This window comes from Talpa occidentalis, unplaced genomic scaffold (assembly GCF_014898055.3).
Source record: "Talpa occidentalis isolate TD23 unplaced genomic scaffold, MPIMG_talOcc4v2.1 talOcc4.3, whole genome shotgun sequence".
Lineage (NCBI taxonomy): Eukaryota > Metazoa > Chordata > Mammalia > Eulipotyphla > Talpidae > Talpa > Talpa occidentalis.
This window is the reverse complement of record NW_023603184.1, coordinates 114,426,905-114,453,804: the sequence shown is the minus strand read 5'-3', so window position 1 is coordinate 114,453,804 and position 26,900 is coordinate 114,426,905. Positions and strand designations below refer to the sequence as shown.

The window sequence follows — 26,900 nt, the reverse complement described above, 5'->3', positions numbered from 1 at the left end:
TTGTGCTCAGTGGCAAGAGAGCAAGACACATTTACAGGGTCATATAGTCTGCAGGTATCGAATAAGTAAAATCTAAAATAACTAGCATTCTTTCCACCATCTCATTTTCAGGGAGCTCTGAAGAGTTGATACACATGTATTTGGCAACTAGTGTATATCTGGCAATGAACCAGTGCTTTAAACATAGCATCTCATTAATTCTTAAAAATAATATTCTCAGAGTGGCAGCACTTCCATACAAATCAACATCTACACTGAAGCAGCAAAATGATTTACCCAAATCTATGTCAATCAACTGGCGGTCAGAATTTCATGTAAAGTGTTGTGACATTCTTATATGACTATGCTTGAATTTCCTACTATCTTGGGTTGACTCTCATCTTGGATTCATTATTATTAAAAAGCAAATTCCTTCTAAAATGCTAAATATTTGCTATGGAAATTCTTATTTCCAAGTATGTTAAACATCTAGCAAGAAACACCAATAACTCATTAAGTAAAATCATGCTTCATTTAGGAAATTTTATGAGAAGACTTTCTTTATAAATAAATTTAAATGTACTGTTTTAAGGTCTTGCCTGGTTATCATAGAGTGAGGTGAAAAGACATTGGAGAAAATGATAAACACCAACTCTGAAGAGATTTAGACCAGACAGGTCACTTGTGGAGGAGCGAGAGGAGCGAGAAGTAACTTACAACCATAAGAACAGGGAGAATCCAAACACAAAAAAGTGGTAAATAAAGGTGAACTCAAAACCTAGGAAAATAGAAGTGTTGTATCTCACCCATAACTTATGCTGCCATTCAGAGTTGCCAAAGTTGGATTCTTATCTTACTTTGGATGCTTTGGGGATACAAGTAGCAGACTGATTAAATGTGGCTTGTATAGTAAGGGTTTGTCAACTCACATAAGAAACCTAAAAGCAAGTTGTTCTCTGGTAAATATACAACTGTCATTAAAACTCCCTAGTGCTTTCAATTCTTCTTCTCTCTCACCCTCAACAGGTTGCCTTTCCTCCCTAGATTGTTCCTTCACAGTCACAAACTGGCTGCCCCATTCACTCAAATACATACAAATGTAGCTGGAAGAGGCATTCATTTTATCATAGGGGGAAAAAAGCCACAAAACTTTCTACTTACTCCCAAGAACTAGGCCTCACGCCTAAACCACATTTGAAACTGAGCGTGTGTAAGTCAATATTCGCCATTTTGGCTTCTTCAGGAGGTCAAGATGATAAGGAAAGAAAGGAGAACGGCTTAAGGATATGCAGCCAAAATTGTCTACCACATGTAAATGTGTAATAGATGTAAATTTAAAGATCTTGGATGACCAATCCTTGGAGTAAAGGCTGAACTTAAATCTTTTAAAATTACCTGATATGATCAGTTTTGCTTTACTGCCTTTTCTACCCACCTAAAAGAATTTCATCACAATGTTAAAAAACTTGCTTTAATGAAAATAATATAAAAATCGAACATGTGTGAAATAAAAATATTGTCAAATCATATCAACTAAATGTCTTAAAAATGAGACACTTCTATTAAAAAATGGTAATGAGCACTAATATGTGTTAACCTATGATTATGACAGTCCTGGAAAACAGTCTATGGTAGGAAGTTGTAAGAATTATGCCTCTTCCATTACTAATCCTATCTTTCAAAAATTAATATTTTTTTCTTTTTTTTTAAAGATTTATTTACTTATGAATATAAGAACTAGGGTACAGGCCAGAGGTGTGGAGGGTGAGAGGATTCACCAGAGACAGAGTGGGGAACAGAATAAGCAGATGTAATGAAACACACTGCTGAAGGGAGCAGCGGGCAAGTCAGGGGAGGTCTGATGTGCCATGTGGGTAGCTCCCTGGCCGGGGATCAAACTAGTGCTGCAGTGGCTGCGGATAGCTTCATAGGTTGCGTCATAACCCCTTGCGCCACCAGGGAGGCCCAATTAATATATTTTCGATCAAAGTTAATGATTGCTAGGGCATTTGGCATGCAATCAGTTTTTTAGCAGAGTGGGTAAACATAGCCTTTGTTTTAGCCTCTCACAAACACTCTTTCTAGAGTTCCTTTAATACTTATCTTTGAATCTCTTAATTATTCACTAAGAGACACTTATTCACTAAGTGTCTCTTAGTGAATTTTTTGTGTGTTTTGAATGTCTTAAACAAATCATTTTTATTGTTGTTGCTTTTATGGTTAAATTTTCATTCATTAAGAAAACTGGAAAGATGGCAAAACAGAGTTAACCACCTGAGAAGGGAACCTACATGTGAGAAAAGGCAGAGTGAACTCAACTTTGATGTTTCTGCCCCAACCAAAGCCAGAAATAATATACGGCCTGGAATCCATACACTCAGGCTATTAAATGACTCAAAGTTCTGTCTCTGAATAAGTGACATAGAATGTTCCCTATGACAATAAGAAAATTTATTTTATTACAAATTTGACAAAACAATAAGGATATTAACAGTAAAAGGTGACAATCAGTTGGTATCTGCTTTGAAATTCCTTTAAATTCTTAAAAATCTATCATTCAAAATGCACTATTCATTAGATAAGCTCTTAAAAGAAATATTTTGATAGAAGACAATGTTGATTTTAGATAGAGGGTACAGAACGTGTGTGTAGAATCTGTCTACATCCTAGTAAGCAATATGGCATGCATGAATTTCAATATAAGTTTCACTGCCAAGCACTAAGCTTGGCATTTTCTAGCACATCCAGCTCAGTTATGCACTGCTGTGTTGATGACCAAAAGGTATATGGCATATATGCAAATTACATGATGAAGTGTGGTCATGGGCAATTGCCATGTGCATATAACATAAGTGATTCAGAAATTCAATGAAAGTGGAAATAACTCTTGAATGGCTCTATAAGCCAGCTTTCCCAATTAAATTTTGAGTAGAAAAAATACTTTGGTAGATATTGATATTGGATATTGCTCAAGAAAAATGTGCTTACCAACATTAATCTGGCAGCAGAGAACAGGATAATTTGAATAAGGAGAGTTTATAAAGCAGTTAAGAGTGTACTACAATAGTCTGGGCCAGAGCTAATAAAGATCTACATAGATCTAGAAAGAGGGGAAGGATGTTAGAAACTGGCATGGCCACTAAGAGAAAAACTGAAAAGCCACAGTGATTTTTTAAAAGATTTCTAGAACTATCTTTGGAAAAGAAAAAAATCATGAGCAATTGACTTGTTTCTCAAGAAAGCAAGAGTTAGAAGTTTTACTCTGATTTATTTTGAATTTCACTGTCAGTTACAGTATAAAATTAGAAATTCAAATACTCTTAAAAATTTAAGCTATTTTATAAAATTATTTTAATAAATCGATTTTCAACTGCATCCAGGTTTATAATATAAATTTCTAATACTATAAACTGAGGAGATACTTTTCTAAGTGAGAAACATCCCATTTTAAGTTTATATTTGCTTTACCCCTTAATTTTTGGAGATGCAACCATCACAAACTTTTTAATTTCTTCAGGTAAAATGACAGCCATTGTGTTTAACCTTGATTGAAATGCCACAGGAAGTTCCCATTTAAATTCTGCAATGTGATGTATGTTGCTTTAGATCAGAGGAACATAAGAGACCTTCAAGAATCAGGAGGTAAAACAAATATGTGAATCACAACAGCTGCAACGCAATAGGCAAAAGTGACATGTGAGGGACAGAAGGCACATAAAGCACTGCTTGCTGCTGTGTTAGCCAGTAAGTCAGGACTGGGTAGGACCCTGCTTTAGTCAATTCTTTGCTGCATCTCTCTGGACACTTGCCAATTATTTTCTTAGTGGTCTTCCTTCTAAGATCATTATTCAAATCCAGCAGAAGTTAAAATATTAATTGTTTTAATAATGAAAGTTATGAATATTTTTGTTCTTATTTTCCTTAAAGGGCGCCCAGACGTCTAGTGCCCTCAGACCGGTTACCAACCTGCAGGTTTTTGTTTCCTTGATAACTTCTCCTCTGAGACAAAATTTAAAGAAAAACATTGAAAAAAAGACTCTGCTTTCCAGAGTGACATGGGAAAAGTAAGCAGAATTTGATCTTTCAAAGGAAATTTGGAATTTAAATGAATTTTATAGTTGGATTAGTTAGCGTAGCACATAAAAGCTGCTTTGATTCAGCTGTGTCCTATCCTAAGAATGTTTAGCAGCTATTTTATTATAGGCCAAGCACTGTTCCACATACTTTATAAATATTATCTTATGTAATTCTCACAACAATACTATCAGGAAGGTACTATTATTACCCAATTTCACATACAAGGAAACTAAGGTTGAGAAACTAACACACAGCCATTTAAGAAGTAAGTGCATTCAGACCCAGAAGACTCAGGCCCAGGTAGTCTGTCTAACCTGTTTTCCTGAAAGCATCTCAGTATTTTCCTCAATACCAAGTTAAAACCAGTTAAGATTTAAATACTTTCTCTGAAATGGGAAGTTTCTTAGAAAGACATTTAACTATCTTTTTATTGGGAAGACAAATTAGTTAACACCACAGCTTTTTAAATGGTCACATTTCATTTTATAAAATTCCCTGAATGTGCCTTGTGATTAATAGTAATGATTTTATTTTTATTTTTTTAATCAATCTGTTAGTCATTTACATATCTGTATAACTTTGAGGGCAGACTTTCACACCTCCATGTGTGCACCTGCTTCACTTACCCTCCATCAAAACTCCTGTGAGAACATCTTTTCCCCTTACTAATGACTTTGTACAAGACTTAGACTAAAGTGCCTTAATTCTACATACTAGTTGTAACTTAAAGTCAAAAGCACAGAGCAAAATGACAATGAAAAGAAGCTTTATAAATAGAAAACTATACTTATGTGTGAGGCCTCTGTATCTTACCCAAAAACAAATAGAAGAAACACACTTTTTAAACTTACATATAATTTTAAAATGCCATCAACCATTGTTTTAATTTCAAATCTACCCATTATTTTACTTTTCACATAAGAATTTAACCTCTGTAATTATTATCATTAGAATAATTTTACTGGACTCTCCGACCAGCAGAGAGGAGGAAAACAACAAACCAAAACGGCCAACAAGAACAAACGACGCAGCAAGCGGGACTGTGCGTGGAAAGGAACTATTGCAGCCACGACACCCCGTGAACGGGAGCTGAGGCGAACCCTGCAGGATCCGCCGCGGCGGTGAGCGAACGGCTCCGGGCGCCATTAGAGAAGAACAAAGACGCCGGGAGACGAGCACAGCCCGGGCTGCCGGTAAGCTTGCGCGGAAAGGGGTGCGCTCTGCGCGCTTGAAAAGCAAGTGCAGACCGGGATCGCGGCTGCCCAGGTCCCCGCGCCTGCGACCTAGGCTTGGGAGATGACCTAGGCTTGCGGGGAGATGCGCGGAGGTCCTCACTGAGGTGAAGGTTCCTCCCTGAGTAAGCAGGAACCAGGCGCCCAGGCAGGGGAGCGGTGCAAAAGGCGCCATTCCCGCGCCACTGAACTGGGCTACAGCCCGCGTCCTGGAACTGAGGGCTTTGGAACTGAGACCCGGGGCACGAAATTAGGGGCGTGGGTTCCCCACGACAATGGGGCACAAGGCAGACACAGCACCCCAAAGCCGTTGAGGTGTACCCTACCATCCCCGCTCTGCTCCCTGTCCCACGGGGTGGAAAATCAGCTCCCCAAGGGCTCTAGGAGAGATCTCTGGCGCCACCTAGCGACTTGAAGCCAGCACAGGCTCCTGAAGGAGCTAGTGGCCAGCTGGGGAGTTAGCCCACACCGGGCCCCTTCCGAACAAGTAGTCTGAGCCCACAGGGAGAGCGACCACCCACAGCCGGGGCAGACCAGGCGCGCAGAAGAGTGTGCCTGAGACTGGACGCGCAGGGAGTGTGTCCCACATCACCATTTTAGAACAGGGACATTTCTTCAGTAAAGACTACCTGCACAAGGCTTCCTCAGGAGCCAGAGGTGAGCAGGGGAAGTTCGCCCACGCCAGACCCCCTCTGGCCTGCAGTCCAAGCCCAGAGGGGGAACAGGAACCCACCGCTGGGGCAGACCAGGCGCACAGGGGAGTGTGTCCCCACATCGGCATTTTAGGACAGGGACCTTTCTCCAATAAAGACTGCGTGAAACTGACAGATGACTCCTGGAGGAACCAGAGGGGAGCAGAGAAGCCCACCCAAGATGCCGGCCAGTCCCAACAACACAGTGTCCCAACGCATACGGCAAATTAGAAAACAGACAGTAGGGAGGAGAAGAACCACACGCAACCTAGCAACTCTCCAGAGAAAAAGCACACCACAAAAAGAAAACCAGCCCCCAGATTGCAACGACAGTAACTTGGAAGAACTTCTGAGCCTTCCAGAAAGAGAATTTAAAATTGCCGTGATTAAAAAACTGACAGAAGTCATAAAGGAAAACAATGAGAAGGGAAAAATAATCAACGATCAGAAGAATGAAATTGAGTCCCTAAATAGGGAAGTAAAAGAAATGCAGGAGATCAAAGAATTAGTGGAAGAACTAAAGAATTCTGGGAAAAGCAATGAAAGCAGAATTGATGAAATGGAAGAACGAATAAGTGCTCTTGAAGACACAGAAATAAAAAGAAACAAAACAGAAAAGGAAAGAGAAGTACGAAGGAAAAAGAATGAAGAAAGACTTCGGGAACTATCTGACTCCATGAGGAAAGGAAATATAAGAGTTATAGGAATACCAGAAGGAGAGGAGAGAGAAGTAGGAACAGAGAAAATATTCAAAGAGATAATTGAAGAGAACTTCCCAAATGTGAAGAAGGAGCTGAAAATTGATATACAAGAAGCAAGAAGAACACCAAACTCCCACGACGAAAGAAAAAATACAGCAAGACACATAATAGTAAAGCTCCCTAGAATCCAGGACAAGGAAAAAATAATGAAGCTGGCAAGAGGGAAGAAACAGATAACATTCAAAGGAAAGCCAATCAGGCTGACATCAGACTTCTCCGAAGAAACACTACGGGCAAGGAGAGAGTGGAGGGACATAGTCAACAGACTCCAAGAAAACAGATGCCAACCAAGAATACTCTATCCCGCAAAGCTCTCCTTCCTCTTTGAAGAAAGAATATGGACCTTCCCAGACAAACAGAAACTCCGGAATTTCATTGCAACTAAACCCCCACTCCAAAAAATACTACAAGGAGTCCTAAAGCCAGAACCTCAGAGGGACATATAACAATGAAAGAAGGCCAAAAAAAAAAAAGTTATTAAAAGAATAAATAAATAAAATCAAAGGAAAGACAAACACAATGGCAAATACAGATGTTAACATATCAATATTAACTCTAAATGTAAATGGACTAAACTCTTCAATAAAAAGACACAGAGTTGCAGCCTGGATTAAGAAACAAAACCCAACCTTTTGCTGTCTCCAGGAAACACATTTAGCTACAAAAGATAAAAATAGGCTCAAAGTTAAAGGATGGAAAACAATCCTACAAGCAAATGGACCAAAAAAGAAAGCAGGAACAGCTATACTTATATCAGATAAAACAGATTTCAAACTCAAAAAGATAAAAAGAGACCCCAATGGTCACTACATTATGATCAAGGGGACAATACTTCAAGAAGAAATAACACTCATTAACATATACTCACCAAACGAAGGAGCACCAAAATATATCAGACAACTGTTGTCCTCTCTGAAAACAGACATCAGAGAAAACACATACGTAGTGGGAGACTTCAACACACCACTATCAACAATGGATAGATCAACAAGACAAAAAATAAGTAAAGAAACCAAAGCTCTAAATAAGGACCTAGAGCAATTGGGCTTAACAGACATCTATAGAACACTAAACCCCAAAAAAACGGAGTACACATTTTTCTCAAGCGCACACGGATCATTCTCCAGGATCGATCACATACTGGGGCACAAGACAAACATAAACAGATACACCAAGATTGAAATCATATCAACCATCTTTTCTGACCATGAAGGCATCAAACTAGAAATAAACCATAAAAAGAAGGCAAGGAACTTTCCTACCTCATGGAGATTAAAAACCACACTACTGGAAGACCACTGGACTAATGAGGAGATCAAAGAAGAAATTAAAAAATTTTTTGAATTGAACGACAAGGAGGACACCAATATCCTAAATGTATGGGATGCAGCAAAAGCAGTAATAAGAGGAAAATATATAGCAATAGAAGCTCACATCAAGAAACAAGAAAGAACTCAAAGAAACAACCTAATCTCGAAGCTCAAAGATCTAGAAAAAGAACAACAAAAAAACCCCAAAACCAGTAGAAGAAAAGAAATAATAAAAACCAAAGCAGAAATAAATGAAATTGAAACTAAAAAAACAATCCAAAAGATCAATGAAACCAAAAGCTGGTTCTTTGAAAAAATCAATAAAATAGACAAACCCCTAGCCAGGCTCACAAAGGAAAAAAGGAGAAAGCACAAATAAACAGGATCATCAATGAAAGAGGAGAAATCACAATGGACACAGCAGAAATCAAAAGAATAATCAGTAACTACTATGAACAGTTATATGGAAACAAGTTTAACAATCTAGAGGAGATGGACAAATTCCTACAACTCTACAATCACCCAAAGCTAGATAAAGAAGAAATAGAACACCTAAACAGACCAATTACAATTAGCGAAATTGAAATGGTAATCAAAAACCTCCCCAAAAACAAAAGCCCAGGACCTGATGGATTTACAAATGAATTCTACCAAACATTCAGAGACGAATTAGTGCCTATCCTTCACAAACTCTTCCAAAAAATTGAGAAGGAAGGGACAATACCAAACACGTTCTATGAAGCCAACATTACACTAATACCAAAACCGAACAAGGACAACACAAAAAAGGAAAACTACAGGCCAATCTCCCTAATGAACACTGATGCAAAAATCCTCAATAAAATGTTAGCCATCAGAATCCAACAATGTATCCATAAGATAATTCACCACGACCAAGTAGGATTCATTCCAGGGGCACAAGGATGGTTTAACATCCGAAAATCAATCAACGTTATCCAACACATCAACAAAAAGAAATATAAAAACCATATGATAATATCAATAGATGCTGAGAAAGCTTTCGACAAAGTGCAACACCCATTCATGATAAAAGCCCTTGAAATTCTTGGGATACAAGGAACATACCTCAACATCATAAAGGCCATCTATGACAAGCCAACAGCCAGTATCATTCTCAATGGTGAAAAGCTGAAAGCAATTCCATTAAGATCTGGAACAAGACAAGGATGTCCACTCTCACCACTGCTTTTCAATATAATACTGGAAGTCCTAGCCAGGGCAATAAGACAAGAGAAAGACATCCAAGGAATCCAAATAGGAAAAGAAGAAGTCAAACTATCACTATTTGCAGACGATATGATATTATACATAGAGAACCCCAAAAACTCCACAGAAAAGCTAATTCAACTCATCAATCAGTTCAGTAAAGTGGCAGGATACAAAATCAACACGCAAAAGTCAGTAGCCTTCCTATACACAAACAATAAATCTGAAGAAGAAGAAATCAAAAAAAACATCCCTTTTATTATTGAAACAAAAAAATCAAATATTTGGGAATAAATCTAACAAAAGAGGTAAAGGACCTATACAAAGAAAACTATAAAACACTGTTAAAAGAAATAGAAGAAGACACAAAGAAATGGAGATACATCCCCTGCTCGTGGATTGGAAGAATAAACATTATTAAAATGGCCATTCTTCCAAAAGCAATATACAGATTCAATGCTATTCCAATCAAAATTTCAATGTCATTCTTCAAAGAAATAGAACAATTATTGATGAAATTCATATGGAATCACAAAAAACCCGAATAGCCAAAGCTCTCCTGAAAAAAAAAGAAGGGAATGGAGGCATTACACTCCCAGACTTCAAACTATACTACAAAGCCATAATCATCAAAACTGCATGGTATTGGAACAAGAACAGACATACAGACCAATGGAATCGAATAGAAAATCCAGAAATAAACCCACAGATTTATGGTCAACTAATCTTTGACAAAGGAGCAAAGACTATGCATTGGAGCAAAGAAAGTTTGTTCAATAAATGGTGCTGGGAAAACTGGGTCGCTACATGCAAAAGAATGAAGCTTGACCACTACCTCACACCATACACAAAAATCAACTCAAAATGGATTAAAGAACTAGACATAAGACCTGAAACCATAAAATATATAGAAGGAAATATAGGCGAAACACTACGCGATTTGCACATCAAAGACATCTTTACAGACACATCACCCAAAGCAGTGATAGTGAAGGCAAAGATAAACAGCTGGGACTATATCAAATTAAAGAGCTTCTGCACAGCAAAAGAGACAATAACCAAAACAAAGAGAAACCCCACCAACTGGGAGAACATTTTTGCACCCAACACTAATGATAAAGGACTGATCACAAAAATCTGCAAAGAGCTGATGAGACTCAACAACAACAAAGAAAATAATCCAGTCAAAAAATGGGCAGAAGAGCTAAAAAGAAACTTCTCTGAAGAGGAAATGCAAATGGCCAACAGGCATATGAAAAAATGTTCAACATCACTTGCAATCAGGGAAATGCAAATCAAAACTACCATGAGATACCATCTTACACCAGTGAGAATGGCACATATTAAAAAAACTAGCAACAACAAATGCTGGCGAGGGTGTGGAGAAAAAGGAACTCTTCTGCACTGTTGGTGGGAGTGCAAACTGGTCCAACCACTGTGGAGAGCTGTGTGGAGATTTCTGGACCTACTAAACATAGAGCTTCCATATGATCCAGCAATTCCACTCCTAGGTATTTACCCAAAGGACACAGAAACATCAATTCCAAAGAACACCTGCACCCCTATGTTTATAGCAGCACTGTTTACAATAGCTAAGCTTTGGAAACAACCCAGATGCCCAAAAATAGATGACTGGATCAAGAAGATGTGGTACATATATACCATGGAATATTATTCAGCATTCAAAAAAGATAAACACATGCAATTTGCAGCAACATGGATGGTACTGGAAGGGATCATGCTCAGCGAAATAAGCCAAAAAGAAAAAGAAAAATACCGGATGGTCTCACTCATAGCAGGAATCTAGAAAACTTAAATAAGGGACCAGGAAAATGAATAACTATAAGAAAGTGAAAATCAAAATCAACAAAAAACTATGAACCAGAGACACTTTTTTGGGGGCGGGGGCGGGAGGGGAGGGATTGGGGTCAGAATGGGGGGGCTGCAATTGTATGGGGAATATAACAATAAAACTTATTATTATAAAAAAAAAAAAGAATAATTTTACTGGCATTCTGAAAATAAGAGAACATTTTTATTAGCTAACATTTGACATTTTTCATCTAATTTTTAAAAAGGCTATTCATGTTTTCAAAAGCCAATAATCTGAAAGTGTCAATCCATCATTGTGAAGTCTAATTCAAAATGTTTGCTTTTCTGCAGTAAGTAGAAGTCATTTTAGAACTGTTGCATTATTTTAAATACACAAAACCCTGCCAGTCAGAGTTACAAAGCTTTGCCAGCCAGAGATCCAAACAAAGAAAAATCAATTCTAGCTTACCCAAGAAAGGAGGGGGCTTTAATGGCTCATTTAACCAAAACATAATAAATGGAAGTACAGTGGTGGACAGAACTGGGCCTGGACTCAAGGAAAACCAGACAATATGACATCTCTTTGTTTTCCATCATGGGAAGCTTTAATAAGGTCAGAAAGTCTTCCATGTTTTCCCTTTTTATAAGTTTGTAGAAGACTCACTATGGGTGGAAAATTTAACCTGAAAACAAACGCTCCTTGCAGAGATTCCCAGATGCTGGGTAACGGGGTCAAGTCTAAGGAAGAGTACCACTGGCAGAATTCCTGGTTGTTTTATACAAGCAGTAGAACCTACTGGATTTACAGGAGGGCAAATTTCAGTTTTATTTGCAGCTACACAATTTAGTAAATGATCTCCTATGGAATAGGAGAAGATATTTGTACATCATACCTTCTATAAGGGATTAATATACACAATATATTTTTTTAAAAACCTCACAAAACTCAGCAATGAAAAATCAAACAACCCAATTACAAAATGGGTAGAAAACCTAAACAGACACTTCTTCAAAGATGAAAAGATAGCCAACAGGAACATGTAAAGATGTTCATCAATTCTTATTACTCATAAATGAATGAACCTGGAAGGCATTATTTTAAAGTGAAATGAGCCAGTCACAAAAAGAAAATACTGCATGATCTCACTTGTATGTGGAATCTGAAAATTCAAACTCATAGAAATAGTGTAAAATGGAGGTTTCTGGGGCTTGAAGAGTGGGGGTTACTGGTTACTGGTAAAAGGATACAGACTTTGAGCTGTAAAATAAGTTCTAAAAATCTACTGTAAACATGGTGGTTGCACTTAACACTTGTATTGTGTTATTTGAAATTCACTAAAAGAGTGTCATTGCCTTAAAAAGAAATGGTTACCATGTAATAGATGTGTAAATTTACTTCATTGTATTAATTATTCCACGGTGTATATCTATATATTAAATCATCATGTTATACACACTAAACCTAACCAATTATACCACAATAAAGAAAGGGATAAAAAGGTCAATTACTAATCCACAGTATTGATACACCATAATTTATTTAACCAAACTCCAAATAAAATATATTCTGGCTTGTGTCTTAAACATTTTTCTATGCATGTCTTTGTCTACTCAAGCATTTTTCGAGGATAGATATTTTCCCCTTCTAACTTTAATTTAATGGTTCTAATTTGCTACCAGACAGGAACTTGGAGAACCAAACTGATTAGAATGTCATATAAAATGATAAATGTGCTTTATGTAAGAGGCTGCGCATTTCCCCATTAGTAAAATTCATGAGTTTTAATTTCTAATCTTTATAAAATCTATCCCTTCCCAACTCCAAAGGGTGTTACTTTTTCTGAATTCACGTATCCTTTGGAATGTTAAGATTATCAGCTTACCATCACTTCCAAACCCTTGAATAGGATATTATATCTGAAAGAGAATATAGTTCAAATATGACAACTTAATGATTCCTAATTTGTGGAAATAATTTACAGAGTTACTTTAAAAAGAAAAGTATCACCTCCAAACTTTTACTGTAAGGCATAATTTGATTTTTAACCATTTCTAGAATATAAAAACTCTGGAAAGGGAGGAATTTTATACTAGATTCATTTAATTCATATTATACAGCAGAACTTCTTGTAGTGACATAAAATCTCAATGCAATAACATGACTTTAAGTACTATGCAATTTTAATTTAGGTAGGTAGTAATAAACAGACATACCTGGACATTTTTATTTCAGTGTGATAACGTCTCTTAACCAAATTTACCTATTTACATTTATTTTGACTACTGATGTATTTGGATTTGTTCATGCAACTTAACTTTGTCCTTTTTCTATACATTTTTTTGTTTCCTCTTTTGGTCCTTTTCTACATTTTTTTGGATTTTCAGTATGGCTGAATAAATTACTGTTCCCAATTCTTCACTCTCTACTTAACAGCGATCAGTGATCTGTGGGTTCTTGAAGGAAAAGAATGAGGGAAAAGCAAACTAGAGGGCAAATTGTGAGTCAAGGTTTTTCTTTTGGACACTTTCTAAGCAATTATATTTTATAGATCTATACTAATATTACTTCTGGTTTGGGAAAACACTTATAAAAATATAAGCTTAAATAAAGCAAAAGTCCCCGCATCTGCTCTTTTCTTTATGGCTGAGTCTGGTTTCAATTAGAATTAAGGAGCTGGTAACAATGCAGCTCATGTTCCACTTTCCTTTTCTCTAACCATAAAACCAGAAAATTGTGACATATTAAGTATGCATTCTGCTTGCTTTTCCTGTTAGTTTGATCTCTTCCTGACCTGAACTCTACCCTGAACCATCATTGTTATATTTAAAAATATTCAAGTCAACATCAAAGTTAAAGAGATCATGTGATTGATTGACTTACCTGACATATTCAGCTATCTTTTTATTAACAAGATCTAATTTAAAGATGACCTGTAAAAGTCCTTGTGTAATAACCCTTCTATATTAGTCAATGTTCAAATTGTTGAGATTATTTTTCTTTATTTTTTTTAAACATTTGATTGTCAGTACAAATTGCCAATATGTCATAGTTTTCAACATCAATTTGTATTTTTTTTTGCTTTTAATTAAAATAATTTTATCTTCTTGAAGTAATAAAATAGGTGTATTAAATGCAATGGTTACAAAAATAATGCTAGAGAAAATGATCAAAAATGCCCATATAAATTGAAGTTTAATTTTAATTCCTTCACTGAGGGAGTTATAAAATACACCACCAAAACATTTCTTGATAGCCAGAAAGTATGTGTTTTATTTGTGATCTATATGACATAAAGCTGTGTGTGCATCTGGGAGAATAAATACCTTATTTTAGACGATAAGATACAATATGCAACATATTGACCTTTGATTAAGAACTATGAAGACTATTTTGAAGAATTATGTTAAAAAAACAATATTTACCATTAAAGAAACTAAAGTTCCATGGAAAATGTCTGATTGAAGGTCTGAGATCAGAACTGTACAAATTCTTAAGTGCAAGGCTGAAGAGTCCCCCAATTACTAAAATGGGAAATCGTGTCTTACAGTTTTCATTGCATAGGTCCTTAACCTCCTTTTTAAAGTTTACTCTCAGGTATTGGTCTCTTTATTGATGAGTTTGTAATTGGATTTGTTTCCTTGATATTTTTCTTCTTTCTTTTTTTTTTAAAAGATTTATTTATTTATACATACTAGAACTGGGGTACAGGCCAGAGGGGTGGGGGGTGGGAGGTGAGAGGATCCACAGAGACAGAGTGAGGAACAGAGCAGGCAGATTGACTGAAATACACCGCTGAGGGGAGAAGCAGGCGAGACAAGAGAGGTCTGCTGCACTATATGGGTTGCTCCCTGGCCTGCTGGGGTTTGAACTTGTGCTGTGGTGGCTGCGTAGGTTGCATCTTAACCCCTTGCACCACCAGGGAGGCCCTGATATTTTTCTTCATCTAACTATTTTACACAAATAGAAAACTGATTTTTGTAAAATGACTTTGCAACTTGCCACTTTGCTACACTGATTTATTCTTTCAATTATATTTTTGTGGAGCTTTTAGTATTTTCTATGCATATTATTATGTCACTGCAAAAAGCAGACTATATAAACTACTGAGTTTAGTCTGCATTTACCTGATTTGTGAATAGCTCATCTTCTGGGGAGTACTTCTCAGAATGGAGGTCAAAGAGGTATTTAAGAAGTACAGGGTCTGAAGTAACAGAGAAATAAATAATGCCATAGAGGGTCAGGGTATCTAATTAGTGAAAGCCCTGAGAACCTCCCTTGCTCTCCTGTGCCGTCATAAAGTAAGATAGAGAGTTTCACTACTTGAAGTATCTTGTCTGTCCTGGAAAAAGCTTAGGAAAGAAAAAACTACTTTATGTTAGAGTTGAAAAACGTTCTTTTTGATTTGATGTGTTACAAGTATTTTTGTAATCAAAATTCCTATCTGAAGTTCAATATTGATTAATAATATTTTATCAAAGTTATTTCATTTGCATGTGTTTTGTTTTAAATAGATGTATACTTATTTCATTAAATTAGAAAATAATTCAGAGCTTCATAATATAAAGGCAAAACAAGTCTAAAATAAGTTTTCATTATTAAACATACATTTACCAAATAGGTAATGACAACAAATTGGGTCAGGCTATTTAAGTGTAAGTAGGAGGAGAGTGAGGAGAAGTCCTATCCTTTAATTCAAGGATGAATTTATGAATAAATATGTATAAATTATATCTGTGTGTGTGGTTGTATGTATGCATTATGTATGTGTACATGTGCATGCATATAAATATTTGTACAAATATGGCAACGAATTTTATCTTAGAAATTAACCGATCAGGGCCTCCCCTGGTGACGCAGGCGGTTGAGCGCAAGGCTGTGAAGCTGTCTGCAGCCTCTGCAGTGCTGGTTCAATCCTGGCTAGCCGGCGAGGGTCCCATGTGGCGAGGCAGACCTCTCCTGTCTCGCCTGCTGCTCCCCTCAGCAGTGGATTTCGTCACTTTGCCTGTTCTGTATTCCACTCTGTCTCTGGTGAATCCTCTCACCCTCCCGTGCATCTGGCCTGTACCCTAGTTCTTATATAAATAAATAAATAAAAATCTTTTAAAAAAAGAAAAAAGAGGGGCCTCCCCTGGTGGCGCAGCGGTTGAGCGCTGGGTTGTGAGGCTACCTGCAGCCTCTGCAGCGCCAGTTCGATCCCCGGCCATCGGCGAGGGTCCCACAAAAAAAAAAAAAAAAAAGAAAAAGAAAAAAAAGAAAAAAGAAATTAATCAAAATGCCTACATTTATGAATTTTCAGAAGGCCACTTATAAGAGCTTATTCCTAGTTCAATTTATTACTACTTAGCAGCTTAAAGAAACTTGATGAATTCATCATTGAAGTATTAAAGGCAATTAGAGAATTTTGAGAAGAAATACATTTAAAGGATCTAAGAAGACTGATTTTAAAAGTAAACTTAAAAACAAGTAAAATAGTAAGAAAATTATATTGTAAAAGGTTACTTAACATTTATTTATATTGCAATGAAACATTCTAAAAAATTTTGACACAATATAGAGAATTTATAAAGAAGGAAATTCAATACTTCTGAACAAAAATAAAGCACAGAAACTTAGCTCCACTTGAGGTGTTTTCCATATGGAAGCAAAAAGCAGCAAAAATCGTATTTCTAAAAATGAAGATATGATTTTCCATGTTCCTGCTGAGTTCTGCAAATTGCCATTCTTTAGCCTTGCTTGTGCCTCTGCCTCTAAAGCTCTTTATCACATTTGAGAACCCTGTTTCCCCACACAAAAATGGTCATGCCGTCTATAAAAGTCTCCATGTATCTGTCACACTATTTGAATTTATTCACTTGTCCATGCTTTCACTTTACTAAACTGAAAGATTTTCAAATGCAAAAGCTACATCGCCTTCATGGTTTTGAACTCCAAGCTAACACACATTTGGCACTCAAAAAACATTTGATTGATGAATGACAATGAATGTGTTGGGAACCATTCACTGTATTATTCTGAGATTTTAGTATGTTTTAAAAGAAAAAATCTATTTTGGCCTGCTGACATTTTATGATTGTATTAATCCCTATATACCTCCACAGAAACAACATAGGCACACATGCGTGCAAAGGCATTTAAAGTTCAAATATAAACTGTATTCATTTGAATTCCACATATTTAAAATTTCACAATTTTATAAACATTGGGATAACATAAATGTATTTTTTTTAAGATTTATTTTATTTATACAAGAGCTGGGGTACAGGTCAGAGGTGTGGGAGGGTAAGAGGATTCACCAGAGACAGAGCAGGGAGCAGAACAGGCAGATGGACTGAAAGCAATGCTGAGAGAAGTGGGTGAGACAGGGGAGGTCTGACACGCCATGTGGGTATCTCCCTGGCCGGCCGGGAATCGAATCAGTGCTGCAGAGGCTGAAGACAGCTTCATAACACTGAGCTCTACCCCCTGCGCCACAGGGGAGGCCCCACGAATGTATTATTGACTGATTCAAAAATCTAAGAATAAGAGAAATTTAAGTTCCTCCTTAAAAGAGCAAACTACTTTTGTCATTGAAGAGGTGAGAGGAAGTAATAAAGATCCTTTGATCTCTCATTTTAAATAATGAAGTCAAACTTCCATTAAACCAAACTTTCATTAAGATTGGATACACTCATTTTTTTACAGGAGAATAGAATTTTTGAATAAAGTGAAAGTAATTTTTAAATGATACTATAGTTGACAAAAAGGGAGGGAGTTAATACGATGGACTATGGTGAAGGACTAAGGGTACTTGGTGGTGGGAGTGCTGTGGTGACTACACTGGAGGGGGGATATCCTATACTTTCGAAGTGTTAGCAAGGATGTGAAATTATAGTACTTCACTAATAAAAAAATAGTAAAAAATAAACAAAATCACAGCAGTGTATAAATGGTAAGCATAATAATCAAAAGGTCTTAAAAATCATTTCTCTAGGGCCTCCCCAGTGGCGCAGCGGTTGAGCGCTGGGTTGCGAAGCTGCCTGCAGCCTCTGCAGCCGGTTCGATCCCCGGCTGCTCCCCGGCCACCGGAGGAGGGTCCCACATGGTGAGCAGACCTCTCCTGCCGCCCGCTGCTCCCCTCAGCAGTGTACTTTGGTCCTTCTGCCTGCTCTGCTCCCTGCTCTGGCTCTGGTGAATTCTCTCACCCTCCCACGCTTCTGACTGTACCCAGTGCATGTATAAACCAAACAAACAAACAAATAATAAATAAATAAATAAATAAGACATGCCTCTAGAAAATTAAAAAAAAAAAAAAATCATTTCTCTACAACATTCAGAAGTGATATATTTTTTGCTATTTTTAATCATTTTATTTTAATAATTTATTTAATAATTGTATTTTGTTATTTTAATAACTACAAAATTCTACTATAAAGTAATGACTGGAAAAAATGTCACAATGCATCTTCCCACTGACATAGCTCAGCTGAGCTATTCCAATAATCTAGCAGCAGAAACAACACAGAAACAACTTCTAGGCAGGAAATAAGGGACAAAAAAATCTATTGCTATTATAGCAAACAGCATTAGTTCCAGCAAACTTGTAACAAAACAATTCTTCATAATCTAATGAAGGCCATAGTGTAAAAGCCCTCAGTGCTCACTAAGAAACATTCACAATCAATTAAAAGCAGGCATCTTAAGTCATAAGAGATAACTAGAAAGGGAATTTCCTGTAAAAATGAGTGAGATGAGACAACAAAAGGAATCAAATTAACACTGCTTTAACAGAGCAATAAAGACAAAATGACTTAGCATATATAAAGCTACATATACTTGATTTCATGTGGTCTCACCATGCCAGTTTTAAAATGAACAGTTTACAGAAAGTTCATCTTGAAAATTTTCTGTAAAATTCACTTTGAAAAAGTATTTTGAATTTTTTGAAATCATTTTGAAAATTTTCGATGCAGACAAATATTTTCAAAAACATTTTCAAAAACAGAAGTTAAAATTGTTTTCAAAAATACAATCATGATTTGGAATCTCTTGAGAATGAGTAAAGCCTACCTAAACAAACAAAAAAAAAATCAAATATGTCTGATTAAATGCAGTAAATATTTTGTGTGATTTTTCCTCGTGTTTCAATTAAATACTATATATTCAAATGCTTGCTGTCTTGTGGTTTGTCTTCACAAAAGGCAAATCTTATCTCTGTATTATCAGATAGACTCCCTTCCCTGGATGTAGGATACATGGCCCACAAACTGATACAGGTGAATTAAAGCCGTGATTGCTATCAATTTTCTGATTGTCAGTCCATCCTTTTCATCACAAGATCAAAAAAAAAAAAAACAAAAAAAAAACCCACAAGAGTAAAGATCAAAAAGAACGAACACACCAATTCAGTCCTGAAACTGAGTGTCTAGCCTCATGATTCATTGCAATCAGTCTGAGCTAAGATGAGGATAGTGTCCTTATGCTGTCCTTATTTCCCTCACCTTACTTAACCTCCAGTTTGCATTTCAATTTTTGTAAAAACTTTATATACAATTTGCAAATCATAAAGTTCACTCACTTAAAATTTACAATTCAATGATATTTAGAATATTTACAAAGTTGTACAACCATCACCATAATCTAATTACAGAACGTTTCCATCACCTCCAAAGTGTTCCAATATACCCCCAAAAGAAGAATAGAAAAAAAAAAGAGGGAAAAATGGGTGAGATAAAAGGAGGAGGGAAGTAAGTGACATAGGAAGAATTTCATTTTAAAAGGTGAAAAGAATGCTTATAAAAAATCTTTTTTAAGCTGTAAGGATAAATTCCATTAAACGTTTAAAGTATATTTTCCTAGTTATTCTAGATGATTATATATTTCCTTCTTTTTTCATTGACAGAAACATTTTATAAATTAGTCACAGAACGGACAAGAGATTCCTAGCAAACAGCTTCGTAAAACAACAGTGTTCCTACAGCAGAGCACTGGAGCTTCCTGGTTAAGTTCATCACTCCTGGAACTCACTTTTCAATTCATGTTACCGGGGAAATGTTGAATTAATGGAAGTATTTTCCTTTATTTTTTTCTCTCACATTCAGTTTCAGGACTCAGTGGGTAAGTTGGTATAACCTTTCAGGTCCTATAATCTTGTGCCTTGTAGTCTTGAGATGGAAGAGATAGACTGATAGTGAGAAAATTGGCATCAGTTGCAGTTCTAATTCACTGACTGTCATCTGCTTCTTTTCTAAGGGCACATCCAGTTTCTTCTATTATTTTCTTTTCCAATTACAAACACCCTTTAACCAGTTCTACACTGACAAAGGATTCAGGCAGACAGTAACATTTCCTCCAAATTTACTTTTGTTTGAAACTTGCTAGGAGTCATCCTAAGTGTCACATTCTTCCCAAATTAGTGTGGGCCCCTGAACAAAAGCCACTCCCCCAAGAATTATCATTAACCTTTTCAGTTTCTTGGGTTACATGTCAGAGACATCCATAGTCCTGCAGTCTTTTGAAATAGTTGCTTAATTACTTATATGAAATAGATTTTACCAGCAATTACTCTAGCTAGCCCCAAGACAGATAGACCACACTAATCTTTGTTATAATCTTTAAAATAAAAATCCCCCAAATGTGCCCTTTAACTCTTACCTGAGAGATATACAATATCCTTAAATTTACTCTTCATTTTATCAGAGGCTCCAAAAGACCATATGGAGAAAATGTTCACGATCATATTAATTCTATAGAAAAGAATTTTAGATTTTGTAAACTAATCCTGGGATTGTGAAGTGAAATAAGTGAACTTTGTCTAGTTTCTTAAACACTGCTAAGTCTTCTAAGGCAGTGCACTTCGAAACTCTTAAGACTTATCCCACATCGTAACATATTTAGTCTTAACATTACTACATATAGCAAAAAATACTTGTTACAAGAGTTGAAAGAACTCTTAGACACTACCTAGTGACTCTGTTAGAATCCAATTTTATAATTATAAAACAGCCATGCAAATTAATTCCACTTAAGAAATTATAAATTACTCTCATTAGTTAAAGTTTGTTTTAAGAGACCAGAACTATTTCTGTCATTGTGTGATTAAAAATTTTACATAAACACAATAACATAGAAATTGAAACCATCTTCTTGTCACAAATACTATTTTAGAATGGAATGAAATTTTAAGGCCTTGACATATGACAAAAAGTCCTTTTACTGACTAATAGTGTTGAGTTCTCAAAGGAATTGCCAAGTAACGGACATATTTAGTCTTCTTCAGCTGCAGCATTCTTTTGAACACTCTGGGAGGGCAAGCATCTTTTTTTATACATCGTTCATGTATTTCTTGCTAAATTCAGTTCTAAAATACACACAACTTATTTTCCTCAGATGAAGATTACTGAAGTGTTAGGATTTAGAATAAGTACCTACAGGCTAGAATCATACTAATGTCAAAAAATGATCTGTATAAAGTTCACACATGCTATCGTCAATATTCTCATTAACTAATGTATTCCTGCAATTTCTTTGTAAAGAAAATAATAAAGATTTCAGTAAATATATAATAAAGCTGGTCACAAACCAGAAACATATAAAAACCAATCAGCCAATAATTCTAAACACTCTTTCCTTATGAAAATCTAGCAACTTATTTTAATGCATTAAAACTGAGATAGGAAAATCTTGTAACAAATTCAGTAACTCAGTCATATATTACCATTTACCTCTAAGATAGCTATATTAGCATTTAATCAAATTTAGTGCATAAAGCGAATGTATAGATTTTTTTTTAAAGATTTTATTTATTTTTGCGTCGAAGAACTGGGGTCTAGGCCAGAGGTGTATGGGGGATAAGAGGATTCACCAGAGACAGAGTGGGAAGCAGAACAGGCAGACTGACTGAAATACACTGCTAAGGGGAGCAGCAGACAAGACAGGAGAGGTCTGCTGTGCCTCTCCTGTGGGTTAGCTCTCTGGCCAAGATCAAACTCAGTCCATTGTGGTGGTAGTGTTGAGACTTAACCGCTAGGTCACCAGGGAAGGTCTAGAGCTTTTTAATTTTACATTTCTTTTATGTAGAGACAATGCCAGAGAATTTGAAAATTAAAAAATACAGAAAAGGGATAAACTTATTTCTCTCATATTTTCTGATAGTTCTTTATTTTCTAGAAGTGTTGAATATATATATATATATATATTTTTTTTTTTTTTTCTGTTTTATCCAGGGATTTAAAGTCTAAGTTTGGATAGTACGTCATGTGTTGGTTTATAATAAGGAATAGAAAATGTATAAATTTATTCTTAAGATGTAAGTTAAGGGCCTCCCCGGTGGCGCAGCGGTTGAGTGCTGGGTTGTGAAGCTGCCCACAGCCTTTGCAGCGCCGGTTCGATCCCCAGCTGCCAGAGGAGGGTCCCGCATGGCGCACAGACCTCTCCTGCTCCCCTCAACAATGTACTTCGGTCCTTCTGCCTGCTCTGCTCCCCGCTCTGGCTCTGGTGAATTCTCTCGCCCTCCCGCGCTTCTGCCTGTACCAGTGCTTGTATGAATAAATAAATAAATCTTTAAAAAAATAGAACAGTGCTTGGGATAAATTAAACAATGTGTGATTGATGGCCATTTATTATTATTGTTATTATTATTATTATTATTATTATAGCTACTTAGGGGCCATAACATATTTTTGATTCTCACTCAAGTTTATAAATTCCATTCAAGATTAGGGGGAAAAAGATGCATAAACTCCAAGCAGATTTTCTGGTAGAATTTCAGGCTCATAATCCTAGTTAAGTCAAATTTTGCACAGGACAAGCCATTTAAAATATTTTGGGGATAGTATAACCAAATGACAAAAGAGTTACAAACTTGCTTTAAAAAAGTAAAAATCTCCACTGAAATACAAGTTTATATATCTTCTCTATTATCATTATGGTATACAGTCTTAAAAATATTAAGACATTTACTTCTAGTATATTTACAGGATACATTCAAAACTATTTTTAAAAAAGGTTCAGTAGTCATTAGCAAGTAAAAGTATGCACTTTGGACAATACTTACACAGCAAAATATTTATATTTTAACGAAGATCAGAATTAGCAAATATAACTGATGAATAAAATTAAACAATGATATTTAAGCAATTAAGTAAATTGTGTAAATCTAAATTTTAATTTAGATTTAATTTAATAAATCTAAATTTTAAAAAAGCAACTCCCACATAAATATCAGACGATTTTATTTATTGTGGGTATGAACCAGCATCTTTTCATTAAAGCTATTGTGAGGCATTATCATCTGTTATCTCTTATACAAAAAGAAAATAGCCTAAAATTGACTTGAGAGTTTTAATTGCACTATCATATCATCCAATATGTCTTAATGAAATAATTATTTAATATTCTGAAACTGGGTGGAATAAACAGAAGAAATGCAAATATGTTCTGTTCTCACAGCGCAACCTTTGGATAGCTAAGTAGATTTAATATTAAAACTCTAACTTTGCATTCCAGAAATCTAAATCCACTTCAGTCTTACAGAAATTAGTAAAATCTGCACAGGAATGTTTCCTCTAATCACCTTACATAAGCCAATCTGGCATTCCTGATGACAACTTACATAGAAGGATCCGTTTCTGCATTTTATTAAATTGTTCATTCACTGATAGGAATTTCAAAATCAAAAGGAAAAATGTTTCCAATCTAAATTCACTTTCTACTTTATGTCCAAAAATAGTCATTTTCTCCTGATTTATCAAATAGCTATTTGTATGTGCAATCCATATTTCTACATAGATTTCAAGATAATTTTAAAAATACCTGATTCAAGTGGTATACTTCTTTCCTCACTTACAACTATTTTTCTTGCTAAAAAACATCCCAACCCCTGAAATAAATTAGTTTTAAAAATAATATGTTATGAAAATTATTTTTCATGTATATTTTATGTGATAAAAGATTTGTAAAAGAAAGCATTTTTTTCTGATTATAAAATTGGTATATGCTTATTAGGCCCACTGTACTTTAAAAATAAATAAAAAGAATAAAGTCAAGTTACCTATAAATAACCAGTGCTAACATTTAAGTACATCTACTTTCAGCATTCAATATGAAAGGTGACCAGACATACAGTGTTAGAATCTTACTACAGACACATCTGTGTGCCCCAGTTTTTTCTTTCTACTTTTGTTCTTTTTGTAATTTATATTGAATATTTCCATTCTTTCCAAGTTTTGAAATGAAATAATATTTCTAAATGTCATTATTTCAGCTTGCATAAAGTTCTTTTTGATAGAATAGTAATAGTAATATTACAATTAGAGTTTAGTACAATTATTTTAAACAATACTAATAATTCCAGGTACCATGCACACATTAAAATTTCCTTACTAAAAATCATCTGTTCCTTATACACAAACACCTCTTGAGCATACCCATTTGGATGTCCTCCAGCAACCAAAAATGAAAAATATGGAAAACTGATATCATTGTTTTGGTTCCAGTTCTCCACTCCCCACCCCACCCCTGACACTCACTCTTTATTTTTTCGCCCACACTTCCAGCCTCAGCACCTATGACCATCACAGTTATAGACACCAGTAATGTGGACCATCAAACTCCGTCCCTCTCATTATCCTTTGTTTCAAATCAAACAAAATCAATTCCACTTTTCAGCACATCAGAATTACATTTATTTTTCTTCATTCTCACCAGCATCTTCTCTGAGTCTCCATTATTTTCAAACCTAAACTACTGCAGTGTGTCCAGGCTGTCTTTTACTTTTCCAGCATTGCTCCATCATTTCTTATCTCCACTTTCCACCCTATGTAGTTTTTGTAAAACATTAATATGGTTTGGTGGTTCACCTACTTAATACCCTCCTAGGATATGACAATCCTTCAGGATAGTGCCAAATCCCCTAGATGTTCACTTATCATCTGTTCTACTAACCTCTCCACCATCATCCTATTTCTTCACCTTTCATTCAGTCCTTATAGTCTGCTCCAGCTACACTGAGCAGCTTTCCGATCTTCCAACGAACTACACTTCCTCATAGCTGCTGGAAGGGCACTACGCGTGCTCTTTCTCCACTCTTAGTTGAGACATCATTTCCTCTAACTAGCCTTTTCTAACAAACCCCAAGTATAGGCTGAGACATAAACAGTATTATGTATAGTCTTATAGTGAGTTAAATAGCAGCTTCCAAAATTCATGTTCACTCAGAACTTCAAATGTCTCCTTATTTGAAAATAGGCTCCTTAGAGATACAAGTAGTTGAGGATCTTTACATAAAATCATTCTGAATTTAGAATGGACTCTAAAATCAATGACTTGTATATTTACAAGAGGGGGAGCGGACATACCTAAAGATAAAAAGGGAAAAAAGCTGTGTGAAGATGAAGCCAGAGATTGGAGCTATACTGTCATAAGTCAGGGAACCCAAGAAGCCTCCAGAAGCCAGAAGAATAAAAAAAACTACATCCCTGGAGTTTTTGAAGGGAGTGTAACCCTGTGGATAACTTGATTTCAAACTTCTCTAGAATTTTTGTTGTTTTAACTTCCTAATTTGTGGTTCATTGTTATAGTAGCCCTAAGAAATTCAGACACATCCTATCATCAGTTTTCTGCAGGATATTAATTGCTATTTCAGTTCTCACTAGACAATTAAGCTCTGTGCAAAGAAAGGACTGATTCTATTGTTTACAGTTTTATGTTTACGGCTAAATGTAAAGGATTGGTACAATGACAAGTGATTAATAAACATATGAACAAATATTTTATAATAGTAGATAGCGATCAAAACTTGGGCAATATTGTTATTTAATTTATGTTAATTTTACTGGTAAAATCATTATTATTTGAGAATGTACTGCTATTAAAGTTTGTTGGGTCTCGAATGGCAGTTCTGAGGAAGGGTCTTGGCAAGTATCTCTTGTTTTCACTTGCCCCACATCCACTTTCCATCCTGGACCCAGAACTTTGAAGTTCCTTGTGGGAACCTACCCTCTCCATGTGCAGGCAGTCTCAAGAGAATTGTTAATCAAGTGCCATGGTTCCTGGCAGAGTGCAAATGATTCAAACTCAGTCATGCAGACTCCTTTTGTGAATGTGAGAGGAACAGCATTGAAACACAGTATTGGTCCAGATTCAGCCCGTGGCTGTACTCTTCAGACTTTCTTCATTTCCTGCTTTTCTAGATCCTGGGACAGCTCTGGCTCATTTCATCTGATTACTTTCTGTTTCTATGAGCTAACCCAAATTCTTTCAGCAAAGTGCCTCCTTTGCTTAAAGTACCCAGAATTAGTTTCTGTTACTTGCAATCTAAGAAGCATAATTGATAGACTTTTCAAATGTACATATGATTATTAAATAGGAAAGATTGTTTCTATACATAGCTGTTGATTCATTGATGGTCACCTGATCCAAAGTTTCCAGTTTAGATTATCAGACCACCGAATTGATTAATTGTGCCATTTAAAATTCATAATTGTCCATTTCCTTCTTTAAGATAGCCACTTCCATTTCTTCATGCATTGCAAGTGTTAATGTAAATTCTATGCTTCTCCCTCATTTACAGACAATACCTTGCTTAGAATAGTTTGACTTATGAAGGTAAACAACTGAAGGTCTAGAGACTGTTTTTACTTTTAGTATAGTAGTCTATAAATTACATAAGATACTCATTACTTTATTATAAATAGGTTTGTGTTAGATGATTTTTTAAAAATGTCTTTTCTTTTTTTTTTTAAAAGATTTATTTATTTATGCATACAAGAGCTGGGACATAGGCCAGAGGTGCAGGAGGGTGAGAGGATTCACCTGAGACTGAGCAGAGAACA

At 35.8% G+C, this 26,900-nt stretch overlaps 1 protein-coding gene across 6 annotated transcripts in view; it reads right to left on the bottom strand.

Moving 5' to 3' along the window:
• The window catches only part of GULP1 (GULP PTB domain containing engulfment adaptor 1), a 195,969-nt gene that overhangs the window by 87,080 nt on the left and 81,989 nt on the right, over positions 1-26,900 (bottom strand). The window contains exon 3 of one of the 6 annotated variants that reach the window (XM_054699921.1): positions 20,722-20,813. The exons of the other annotated variants lie outside the window; for them this stretch is intronic. The gene's annotated coding sequence lies outside the window, so the exon portion shown is untranslated. The remainder of the gene's footprint in view (positions 1-20,721; positions 20,814-26,900) is intronic. 6 annotated transcript variants of the gene reach the window in all.